The following is a 13,429-nucleotide window of genomic DNA, read 5'->3' on the forward strand; positions in this document are numbered from 1 at the left end:
ATGTGTCATTTCTGAAGTCACCTGTGTTAAATGTTTAGATGGTAAGAGACAGTAAAAATAAATGAATAAATTAATATATATTTGTAAAAAATATTGAATATAACAAAAGATATAGAGGACGGCTGAGTCTGAAATAGCCAATGTGTGGCAGATTCCTTACACAACCACAGAGAATCTTTGAAAATGATTTCCTCAGCCCTATTTGGGCAACTTTTTCAGGGATAAAGTGAGCCTTGCCTTGCCATGTGTTTAGTTAGCAGAGCCAGACTGAATTATCTAAACACCTGGTTCCAGCAATCTAAACAAATAACTGGACCTGGTCTGGGGCCCTCGGCTCCAGCATCTCTGTGATATCGAGCTCAAATAGAAGTATGACGTAAAACTCAGTCTGTCTCAGGGCTGGCGATGTTTAGAGAAATTACATCAGCTTTAACTGAGGAAAACTAAATGAAATGTGCTGCATCAGCGAACTGAAGACAAAGTCATTTTCCTTTATTTTAATAGTGTGAGTTGAATACAAACAGCATGCTTATTTGTGGGGAAATCTGACTTCTCAAGATATACTGTACATCTTACAGAGTATAACATCACATATTGTAAATTCCAACGTATTCCATGCGAAATGAAGCTGTTTTTTTATGTTTTCCATCTGTGTTTTCTTATAGCCATTTGGTGTCTTGACACTGAATTAATTTTACCCACTTGCTTATTTTAGCACTTGTCCAAGTAATATGCCGCGGATATATTCTCTATAGGCGCGTGAGCACGTTATTTATTGTGGGAACCTGTCAATAGATATATCCTTATTGCACTTTCCATTATGCATATATTCTTTAATATTATATCATAAATTAATATTTAAAAAACTTTTTGTGCAAGGGATGTTTCTGATGACGTATAATATTTCGGGGTCATTAACAGGAACAAGCTGTCCTGCCAGTGGCATGATTAAAAAACCCATCAGCAAAAAACCCCATCATGCAGCTCCAGCACGGCTACCTTTGCCAGGTATTTTTAGGCCTCAGACAAGCAGGCGATGGTGTGTCTCCCTCTCCCAGACCACAGTCCACAAAAAGAGCCACCCTTGGGGATGCTGTGAATAGCCCCCTTCTGTTTAACCCATCCCTCTAAGCTCCAGTGTCATTGCAAAGGACCCTTAGAGAGTCCCAAGGCAGAAAGAGCTGTACGAGATAGCGAGGGTAACAGAGGAAGAGTCTCAGATTACACTTAAAGGGGGCTGTCGTGTCAAAATAGGCCTTCAGAGTGGCGACAAACCGTGGGCCACCGACCTTACCCCTTTGCCAAGCCGAACATTCCTGCCGGATATTTTTAGAGGTGGCATTTAAAGTTGGCAGAGGATCAACTCCCAGGCAATCTGCAGTATTTCCTGTTCCTGTAAAAGAGGGAGGTCTGGGACGCAAATGCCCACCCAGACAGGGTCTGTTTAAAAATAGACACGTCAACCACGTTTTACTTCAGTTTTATATTTGATTGATGTGTAAATTATAGTTTTGTTTATAAACCAGCACACATTGTGTTGTGCTGAAACAGAGCATTGTTGACATTGCTGTTCGATATTGAAAGAGATGAATTGTGGTCCTGGTCCAACCTAAACTAGGGTGAAATACACACACATGTAGATCGGTGAAAAGACGGGGACGGCTGCTTTGATCACTGTTTACGAGGAAAGCGCCAGAATGACCAACACGTCATCTGTCCAACCTAGCTGGTTAAGCCAGACAATCCTCAAAGTGGCTTGATTTGAAACAGGTTAGCCCAGGTTAGTCTATTTTAAAAGATGAAATATCAGTTAATATTCAGCAAGCGCCATTTAGGCCACGAGTCATTTGAGGGGAAGGTTTTATTTGTGGGTGAGGCAATATCTGTAACTTGATGTGGCCCATCATCTCTGAACATAACATACTGTTTGATCTTGTTGATGTTTATAAATGGGCATAGAATATAGAGATCTTGTGTTTCTCCCTGCCAATCAATCATGTAATTACTTAACAGTAAGGTTTGGTTATAACACAATATGCATTTTGTATCTGTAGTGCATTTGACTATGTATATTATTTTTTTGGCCTATAGAGGTTACAGAAAACGGATGTTGCAAGCAGCATTCGATCATGGTCTTTCCATATGAGCACTACAGTGCAAAAATCACTAAGCCATGTCCCTGATGGTCTGCTTTTACTCTAATTAAATTATATATATATATATATATATATATATATATATATATATATTAAAATAACATTTAAAAAAATTTAAAAATGTATTCCTTTGATGCAAAGCTGAATTTTGAGGCATTACTCATTACTCTATTTTCGCATGATCCTTGAGAAATTATTCTAATGTGCTGATTTGCTGCTCAAGAAACATTTCTAGTTCTTATCAGTGTTTTTTTTTTTTTTTTTTTTGGAAACCGTTATACATTTCTTTTCAGGATTAGAAAAAGTTCAAAAGAACAGCATTTACAGAAATCTTATGTCATAAACCGTCCCCAAACTTTTGAACAGTAGTGTACACCAGGATTCTATTTAGCCCAATTATTTCCACTTGCAAAAAACTTGATTAGATCCATCTCCATTTCATATATGAGAACAAGTTGTCACTTATCTGATGCTTAATGTGTGCTCTGCATTAAATGACTCTGGGCACAGGGACACATAGATCACTGGAAGTGTGTGAAATGAACAAGACAGCTTCTCTGTTAACAAGGGCAGCAACAGTTAAAATCAGCCCTAGTGTCACAGATGCTTGAATAAGTGCCTGTTTTTTTGTTGGAGCTGGGATAGACAGGATGGTGATGACAGCGTGTTTCCTAAAGATAGTGTTTTCCGTGACATAGGCTAATTGGCGATGAAAGGCTGAACGTAACTGGCATTATCGGATCTGAGTTTATGATCCTCAGACAAAACTGAGAGTTTTATTGTCCTATGAGTAAAATTCATGCAAAAATTCTTTTATTGTTTCCAAAGCATAAAATCTCCATTCAAGATAGGATACTAATGTCTTTTCCATGACCTTATGAATACGGTTGAAAAAGTTTCACCTGTGAGTTAATCAACATTAGGTTTGCCAACTGCACCAAAGAAAAATTTACATTTTTCATGTTTTTTTTCTTCTTCACCATATTAGACATTTGACAACATTATGCGAAATATAACCCTTTTACTTCTTTTAATGTTTGTCCGAGTGAAACAGCATAATGAGAAAATTTATTTGTTTTGATTCATCAGGAACTGATTCAGTTGTGAAAGTGAGTGTTAAAGGCCAAAATGTCTGGCAAAGGGGTCAAGGTTTGATGGGTTAGCATGGTCCAGGAAGCCCATTACCACTTACCACAAGTTTAGTGACATTTCTTGTTGTTCAATGAATTTTTGTGGCTAAAATCAAGTATTTTCAATAGCAATCCATGCATTTTGGAATTTCCTGTCGGAGCAAAAGATTTCTGAATATCGAATTATCTTCTCATAATAATGAGAACATTCTAATAAAAAAGAATATATATATAATAATATAATAAAAAAAAAACAGGAAAGTCGATGGGGACCAGAAACTGAATATTCTTCATAATATCTTCTCGAGGTTATGTATGTAAATGATGGCAGTATTTTTATTTTTGGGTAAAATATCACTTTAAGATCTCATAGTTCTCAATAACGAGAAACATTCTCATAATAAAAAGGAAAACTGGGTTGGGCTTTCTGGGATGGTACGCAAATGGTTCAGGTCATACTTAGAAGGGAGAGGTTATTATGTGAGTCTAGGAGAGCATAAGTCTAAGTGGACGTCCATGACATGCAGAGTCCCACAAGGGTCAATTTTTGCACCGCTCTTGTTTAGCCTGTATATGCTCCCACTAAGTCAAATAATGAGAAAGAACCAAATTGCTTATCACAGCTATACTGATGATACCCAGATTTACCTAGCCTTATCTCCAAATGACTACAGCCCCGTTGACTCCCTCTGCCAGTGTATTGATGAAATTAATAGTTGGATGTGCCATAACATGCAAGTCATTGCATTTGGAAACAAAGATGAAGTTTTCAATGTGAATGCATACCTTGACTCTAGGGGTCTTACACCTAAAAATCAAGTCAGACCTTAGTTTCAGTAGTCATGTCAAAGCAGTAACTAAATCAGCATACTATCATCTAAAAAGCATTGCAAGAATTAGATGTTTTGTTTCCAGCCAAGACCTGGAGAAACTTGTTCATGCCTTTATCACCAGCAGGGTGGACTATTGTAATGGTCTCCTCACCGGCCTTCCCAAAAAGACCATTAGACAGCTGCAGCTCATCCAGAACGCTGCTGCCAGGATTCTGACTAGAACCAGAAAATCTGAGCATATCACAGTCCTCAGGTCATTACACTGGCTTCCAGTTACATTTAGGATTGATTTTAAAGTACTTTTACTCGTTTATAAATCACTCAATGACCTAGGACCGAAATATACTGCAGATATGCTCACTGAATATAAACCTAACAGAGCACTCAGATCATTTGGATCGAGTCAGTTAGAAATAACAAGGGTTCACACAAACAAGGGGAGTCTGCCTTTAGTAACTATGCCTATGCTAAAACATTAGTCACATTTAAATCTAGACTCAAAACTCATCTATTTAGCTGTGCATTTATTGAATGAGCACTGTGCGATGTCCGAACCGATTGCACTGTATTTTATGTATTCACTGTATTTTATTTCAAATCATTTTATAGTTTTTAAATGTTTTAAATTCATTTTTAATAAGTAAAAAAATGTAAAAACATTTTCAAAGTTTTTAAATTGCTTGTTTTATTTTTGTACCTATCTTTCTTCATGATTATTTTACTTTATTTTATGTAAAGCACTTTGAATTACCATTGTGTACGAAATGTGCTATATAAATAAACTTGCCTTGCCTAATAATGACTTAATATCTCATAATAAAGAGATACTAGCTTTAAAAATGTTCCCTTTAGAGGGAACTTGAACTGTATCTTCTAGTCGGTCTTTGTTTTGGTTTGTGAAACCCGCCCACTTCCAGTTAACCTAATTGTATTTCGGCACCCTGAGTTGCCAGTTGGAGGAAAACTCATTTAGCACATTTAATTTCATTCATCGTCAAGTGCGCTCTATCCTGTTGTTGTCATCAATCTGGCAACCTGCGTGTGTAAGTCTGAGGAGAAGGAGTCTGGTAAAAAAAAAAAAAAAAAAACCTTCTACAATATTTTTAATTTGGACTGCAATACCTAGTTCAACCACTCTGTGTCAATCTTACATACAGCACCTTAAATAGTATGGACAAAAAAGTGATTTTTCTGAATAACTTCTTTTGTGATTTATAGAAAGTTGTACAGATTTGGAACAAACTGAGGGTGAGGAAATGATGACAGAATTTACATTTTGGGAAGAACTATCCCTTTAATGTCTTAGTGGTTTGACACACAGAGGTGCAGACCGTTCTCCAACACTCACTCGATACCTGGAGGAGTGTGTCACGCAGCACATGTCAGACCTGGAGAAGAAGGCTTTGAATCTGGCCAGTGTCCTCCTAGCTTTGCATCCATCTGGAAAACGAGTCTGGCCCATAAATCATGGGATCCAGCGAGATATGCTATCACGGGCTGGCAACAGAACACGCAACAGAAATGGGGGTCTGTTATGAAAAAACAGAAAAGTTACGACAGCAACATATAGAATTGCCCTAACAAATACAGATGTTTCTGGAAGCGCAGCAGCTCCTTTCCCAGCAACAGTGTTCACCATCTGCTGAATCAATCAGTTCACCTTTTCTGTGTACCCCTGCACACCAAGCGCTTACCCAAGATAAACACTGCTATGTTGTGTGAAATGAGAGAGAAGTCAAGTCAAGTAGAACATTAGAACCTGAGCACTGATGGAGAAGCACAGGTTTGATTGTGTGGAATGAGTCTACACTTATGGTTAAGATTATAAATGTTTTTGAAATAAGTTAATTGGCTGCTTCTTTTTTTTGAGCAGAAATAAAAACTATGGAGGGCCAAATTACTCAAAATTAAATAATTAAATAAATGTTGAAATATATAAATACATTGCAAAATAAATAATGAAATAATTAAATATACAAATGAATGCATAAATGCCAAAGCAAATATACAAATATTTATTTATTATTTTTTATTGATTTATGTCTTAATTTATGTATTTTTTTATTCATTTATTTATTTATTCATTTATTTCTAATAATAAATAACGTTGCCCACTGAGTGACATGCCCACAACCATAACCCCGAAAATGAATTGTGTAGGGAAGAAATGAATGAATGAATAAATAAATATATAAACAAATGAACAAATGAATGAATGAATGAATAAATAAATAAATACGTAACCGAATAAATAAGTAAGTTTAAATATTTAATTATGTATTAAACGATTTATTTATATATTTCAACATTTATTTAATTATAAAATTTTGAGTAATTTGGCCCTCCATAATAATAATAATAATAATAATAATAATAATAATAATTATAATAATTTGAAATATTATTGCAATTTAAAATAACTTTTTTATTTTAATATATTTTGGAGTGTAATTTATTTCTGTGATGCAAAGCTGAATTTTTCAGCATCATTACTCTTTTGGGAATCATTCTAATATGCTGATTTGCTGCTCAGTAATTATCAATTAAAACAGTTGTGATTTATTTATTTTGGCGGTAACTCCTTTAAAACAGAGTTTCTCAACCAATTCTCATAAATGTATTTTGATAGTGCAGAACAATTTTAAATGCAACTACTATTTCAAGTAATCATATAATCATGCAGATTAATATATATCTCAGCTGCGGGAAGTGAGGAGAAAATCTTTCCCATATGTTTTGTTGTTGATGTCAACACTAGATGACTAATCACGCTAAGCTATTTAGACACAAATTTATCTGTCACTGATAGAAGCCAAATTAAGCAGATGTAACGCGGGCAGGTTGTGAAACATGCCTTCATCCCATTCTTAGGCCTGTGTAGTTCTTGCAAATATTAATGTGTTTTGATGTTTGATTGTAAGTGTATTTTTGTTTAGTTTTGGATGATAAACAGTTTTGGTACTGTTTGTAATCACCATTGAGGTCTAGAGTAAATTTGGCCACTAAAGCAAACCAGTTGAGACTCACTGTTGCAAAACTAACAGCCTGAAAGTGCTTTTATAGTACACTGTATAAGATATACATATCTATATATTACAATATTCATATTCCTTAATATTTACATGGTACCTCAAAGAATGACATTTTTTGCCTTTTTTGTCAGCATAGCTTGTGTCCAATCTTTGTAATCTGCAGTTATTTTTGTTGTAAATATACACTTTTAATACAGTATACGAAAAGGTAGTGAAAGTTTTGTACACTAACTATGTCTTGACAACTCTGAAACGTCCTGTTTAGGCCCCTTGTTTATTGGCTTTTCACTTTGAAGGAGTTACCGCAACAACATCACATAACAGTGTTGAATTTCAAAAACATAGCGGCATGCAGGCTACTCATGTGTGCATCCCTTTGAAGCCCAAGACTAGTATCGGATACAAACAATACTGGATAAATATAGAGGCTGTACCATTAGGTATTACATGGAAAAGAAGAGTGGAACCTCTGCACCTTTCACATATAAAACCCTAAAACACACACCACCAGAAATGAGACTCATGCTAGGTTAAAAAAAACTGTAATTTAATTGTAACTGCATATATAAGCAGTGTATATATATATATATATATATATATATACTTACACTATACTGTTCAAAAGTTTGGGGAATATTAGGTGAGGTGTGGGGCGGCGCAAAATGGGATATCGCTTCGATGGACCAATCTACTTCGAGTGTAAACTAAATGAGTCAATGCACATTGGCATGCAATTATTGCATCCAGCTGCTGCTGATCACTTTGTGAGTATATGAAGGCAGCAGGTGCAATGCATACCAGCTTTTTGCTTCGGAGCCGAGCGTTAGTATCGTTCTGCTCAACTGTGTCTGCTGTGAACTAAGAGTTCAGCACGCTCTCGGGAGCTTTGTGTGTTGGCGAGACGGCGCTTCATCGGAACCATGGAACCAGGTGAGCCCTGCACGCCACACTCGCACCACACTCCGGCCTGCTCACAAGCCGCCCGAGTTGGGTCACTGTGTTCCAGATGTTGACGCAGAAATGCATCTTCGGTTGCGTCCGTCCCCGAGATTGGTTTGCAGCGACCTGAAGGGCACGTACTGTCATGTGTCGATCCTTCTGCACCACAGACCTTTTCTGCGGTTTGCATTCGAAGGACGGGCAAATCAGTACAATGTCCTGCCCTTCGGGCTGTCCCTGTCTCCCCGTGTCTTCACGGAAGTCACGGAGGCAGCTCTTATTCCCCTCAGAGAGCAGGGTGTTCATATTCTCAACTATCTAGACGATTGGCTGATACTAGCACAATCTCGGGATCAGTTGTGCGAGCACAGGGATTTGGTGCTCCGGCACCTGAACCTGTTGGGCCTTTGGGTCAACTGGGAAAAGAGCAAAATCTTGCCGAGGCAGAGGATCTCTTTTCTCTGTATGGAGTTGGATTCGGTCGAACAGACAGCACGCCTCACAGAGGAATGTGTGCGGTCGGTGCTAGTCTGCTTGAATACATTCAAGGGCAGGACAGCGGTCCCACTGAAACTTTTTCAGAGGTTCCTGGGGCATATGGCGGCTACAGCGGCACTTACACCGCTCAGCCTGTTACATATGAGACCACTCCAGCACTGGCTTTATGGCCGAGTCCCGAGGTGGGCGTGGAAGCGCGGCACTCACCCGGTCCAAGTTACACCGGCCTGTCGCCAAACCCTCACCCCGTGGTCAGATCTTGCATTTCTCAGTGCAGGGGTGCCCCTAGAGCAGATTTCAATGGGAAGTGAATGGGAAGTTTTTGGGTAAGCATGACCTCAACGTCAGGTTTCTTAGAGGGGCCAGGAGGTTTAATCCTTCCCGGCCCTCCTCTGTACCCTCTTGGGACCTGACTCTAGTGCTTAAATCGCTACAGCAGGGCCCATTCGAGCCTTTGCATTCAGTGGAGCTAAAGTTTCTTTCATTGAAAACTCTGCTCCTGCTTGCACTGGCCAACATCAAGAGGGTAGGGGACCTGCATGCATTTTCGGTTGACGATTCGTGTCTAGAGTTTGGGCCGGCTGACTCCCAGGTAATTCTGAGGCCCCGGCCTGACTACGTGCCCAAGGTTCCCACTACACCCTTCAAAGACCAAGTGGTGAACCTGCAAGCGCTGCCCCTGGAGGAGGCAGACCCAGCCCTGGCTCTGTCCAGTCCGAGCATTGAGATGCTACTTAGACCGGACACAAAGCTTCAGGACCTCAGACTAGCTCTTTGTCTGTTATGGAGGCTGGCAGAAGGGGAATGGCATCTCTCAGCAGAGGATGGCCCACTGGATTGTGGATGCCATCACCCTGGCTTATCAGGCTCCGGGTGTGCCCTGCCCGTTCTGGTTGTGAGCTCACTCAACTAGAAGTGTTGCATCCTCCTGGGTGCTGGCTCATGGCACCTCGCTGACAGATATTTGTAGAGCTGCGGGCTGGGTGACCCCTAACACGTTCGCTAGGTTCTATAGCCTTCGTTTAGTTTACACTCGAAGTAGATTGGTCCATCGAAGCGATATCCCATTTTGCGTCGGTCACCGACTTTGCGTCTCCGTTCCCTCCTTCAGGGAACGAGGGTTACCATACGTAACTGAGATGTTAGATGCTCATGGATTTTAATTATCCTGAAAATCATGGAAAAAAAAGTCACTGTATTCACAAAATAAGCTTTTTTTCTATTGGATATATTGTAACGTAAATAATTAAAGTGTCATGGCTTTTTTCATTTTTTTTTCCAGAAAACATATTATTCAGAAAAGATGAAATTGTTAAATTGTTCAAAAAATTACAGAAAAGACTTTAACATTGCTGTTCATTTGAACTGTCTGTTCATTAAAGAATCATAAAAAATAGGGTTTGCACAAAAATATCAAGCAGTACAACTGTTTTCATTAATAATGATGAGACATGTTTCTTGAGCAGCAAATCAGCATATTAGAGTGATTTCTGAAGGATCATGTGACACTGTAATGTAATGACAATACAAATTCAGCTTTGCATCACAGGAATTAAATGCATTTTAAAATATATTCAAATAGAAAACAGTTGTAATACTATTACACAATGTGTTTGTTTTTACAGAATTGTTTTATCAAGTAAATGCAGACTTGCTAAACAACTCTTACCAACCCCTGCAAAGCAGTGTATGTTTTATTATAAAAATGTGTTGGTTTAGCTCAATTTCTATCATAGTCATTAGATTTGTATTTTGACAAATAGCTCATATTTCAGCAGAACAACTAAGGTCTGAAAACGGAAACGAAGGCTGTGACATGAGCTCCATTCATCGCATCTCCACTTTATTTTAGATGTGACCGAGCACAGTGTTTGTAGAGCAGGTTCAGTGACCTCTGGAGCTGCGCTCATAATGGTGTGCTGACCTGTTGGCAGTACAACCCGACAGAAGTCCTTGACCCTGGGGAGGAAGAGTTTGTGTAAGCCCCAGGGCATGGCCTGTGTGGGATCCGCTGTGCCTTTCAGCAATATATCGCCCCATTGCCTTTAATGGCTTTGGAAACTTCCAGATAAGCCTTCTGTGTGTTTAATTCAACCAGAGGATGAAGATATGGATAAATGAATATTGAAATGACACACCTGTTGCTTAGCTGTATTAAGAATGGAGAATGAGAGGAGAGGCTTTACAGCTCCCATGTTAAATCATTGATCAATCCATCAAATCAAACCTAGTCCTGCAAATAAAGGCAAAAAAAATTGAAGCTGGTAGCTACTGGCTAGTAAGTCCTGCTTGTTATGATTTATGAATACAGCTGTGGAAGAGAGACACCTGTCCAGTCCTCCATCAGCAGACCCTCCTGCGATCTGACACAGCATGCTAACCTGAGCGAGAATGTCACCCGATGCACCCCTGAGGTCAACACGGGCCATGTCTCCATGACAGACCTCTTCACCACGGCCTTGTTGCTCCGGCCCTGTGACACCCACTCACCTAATGACCTCTGACCTTCCCTAAAATATAAAGTGAGGTCCAAAAACAAAATAAAACAAAGGTTTAGGATTTTGAAAATAATGAAAAAGAAAACACATGGTCTTGTAAATTAAAATATTTCTACTATCACTTTTTCTAGGTCTGTATAAAATAAGTACATTTCTGTCTTTGATCGTGTGACTCTTTGTACAGACGGCCAGATCATGATGTTTGACACAAACTTTTCAATTCAGTTTAGAAGAATGCAATGATATACTTTCTTTGGTAATGCTTTATTTTAAGATGTCCTCGTTACAGCACTGTTATAATATTATGCATAATTACATGTAAGTAACCCTAAGCAGAACCCTAATCCTAACCATATAGCAAGTACGTTCAGTTAATTAATATTATTCTGTATTACTCTGTAATAAGGACACCTTAAAATAAAGTGTGACCCTTTTTTTGAAGGTCATATTGTTACAGTGTAATTACGTAAATACATAGTAATATTAATTAAATACAAGTACTGTTAATGTTAGGGTTATGGTTAGTTGCTTGTTATTATGCCTGCTTTACTGTTATTATAAAGTATATATTACATACATGTAACTACACCTTAAAATACATTTACATTTATGCATTTAGCAGATGCCTTTAAAAAAGTGATTTAAAAAAGAGGAACAAAATAATTTGGGAATAGAGCCGACAATATTCATACTATACAATGCCATGTTTATTTGACAACTAAATTAAGTAATATAGTGTTAGTGGAAGGAAAACAGAAGCATTTTCACCGGTGGTCTCAGACTTTTGGACCCCACTGTTTTGTGAAATGATCCAATGCTGTAATATAATGTTCTTTCATATGAAGACAATATACTGTACATGTTATGGATATCCATGGTATTCAGTATATAACCGTCAAAGCTGCCAAAGCAAACAAACGCAATCTCACGACTAACTGGTCTTGGACTATCTCAGCGCTGTACGGATGACAGGTCCTTGAGAACGAGGGTGATTTGTGGATGTTAAGGGAAGGGTTGTGCTTCAGCGACCCTGTAGGAGGCCCAAAGTAGCTCTGCAGCCTTCACATGCCTAAAGATGTAGAGGATGAGATCCACGGCCCAGGACATGTGACACCTCCAGGTGGTCACCGCTTACTCTGACCTGAACTCAAGGACTTCTCTTTGTGTGCTCAAAATGCTATAGCAAAACCAAAATCAGTCGTTTATTTGATTGAAGTCTTTTATTTTTTTGAATGCAATATTGTTTTAATTAAGTACTGTTTACTAAAACAGATATTTCATTGTAATGTGTTGCGCTGACATTTTATATGTAAAAAGATATTTTATACAACAGTTTGCCTTTTTTTGTTCTATTTACACATGCAGCTTTTACAATCTTATATTAAAGATACTAAACATATTGCTGTACATCCAAAATTAATAAGTTATCAAAAAAGAATATTGTAATGGATTATTGAAAAAAAGTGTTATTGATTGGATGCTGAGATGTGGGCGATGCAAATATGAACTCTTAAACTTGACCATGAATGTTTAAGCAGACTAAATGAACCGAGGAGAAGATTGTCGTTATAAGGAGTTATAACATTATGATTAAACATTATGAGGTTAAAAAAACAAACAAACAAAAAAAAACATATCGTTATCGTTCACAATAAGAGACAAATATTGGTGATTTTCATGATGGTTAAAAATAACAGGACCTGAGAAATGCACTTTACATGATATGAAAGTTAACCTATTATTGTTATTAATATTTTAATAGCAATTCTTCAATTTACATTTTATGGCTAAACTATAAGATATAAGGAGACTCTCAGATATAAAAAAAATTAATAAAAAATAAAAATAAATATATATATATACAACCCGAATTCCGGAAAAGTTGGGACGTTTTTTAAATTTGAATAAAATGAAAACTAAAAGACTTTCAAATCACATGAGCCAATATTTTATTCACAATAGAACATAGATAACATAGCAAATGTTTAAACTGAGAAGGTTTACAATTTTTTGCAACAAAATGAGCTCATTTCAATTTTGATTTCTGCTACAGGTCTCAAAATAGTTGGGACGGGGCATGTTTACCATGGTGTAGCATCTCCTTTTCTTTTCAAAACAGTTTGAAGACGTCTGGGCATTGAGGCTATGAGTTGCTGGAGTTTTGCTGTTGGAATTTGGTCCCATTCTTGCCTTATATAGATTTCCAGCTGCTGAAGAGTTCGTGGTCGTCTTTGACGTATTTTTCGTTTAATGATGCGCCAAATGTTCTCTATAGGTGAAAGATCTGGACTGCAGGCAGGCCAGGTTAGCACCCGGACTCTTCTACGACGAAGCCATGCTGTT

This window comes from Carassius carassius, chromosome 14 (genome assembly GCF_963082965.1).
Source record: "Carassius carassius chromosome 14, fCarCar2.1, whole genome shotgun sequence".
NCBI classification, from domain to species: Eukaryota; Metazoa; Chordata; class Actinopteri; order Cypriniformes; family Cyprinidae; genus Carassius; species Carassius carassius.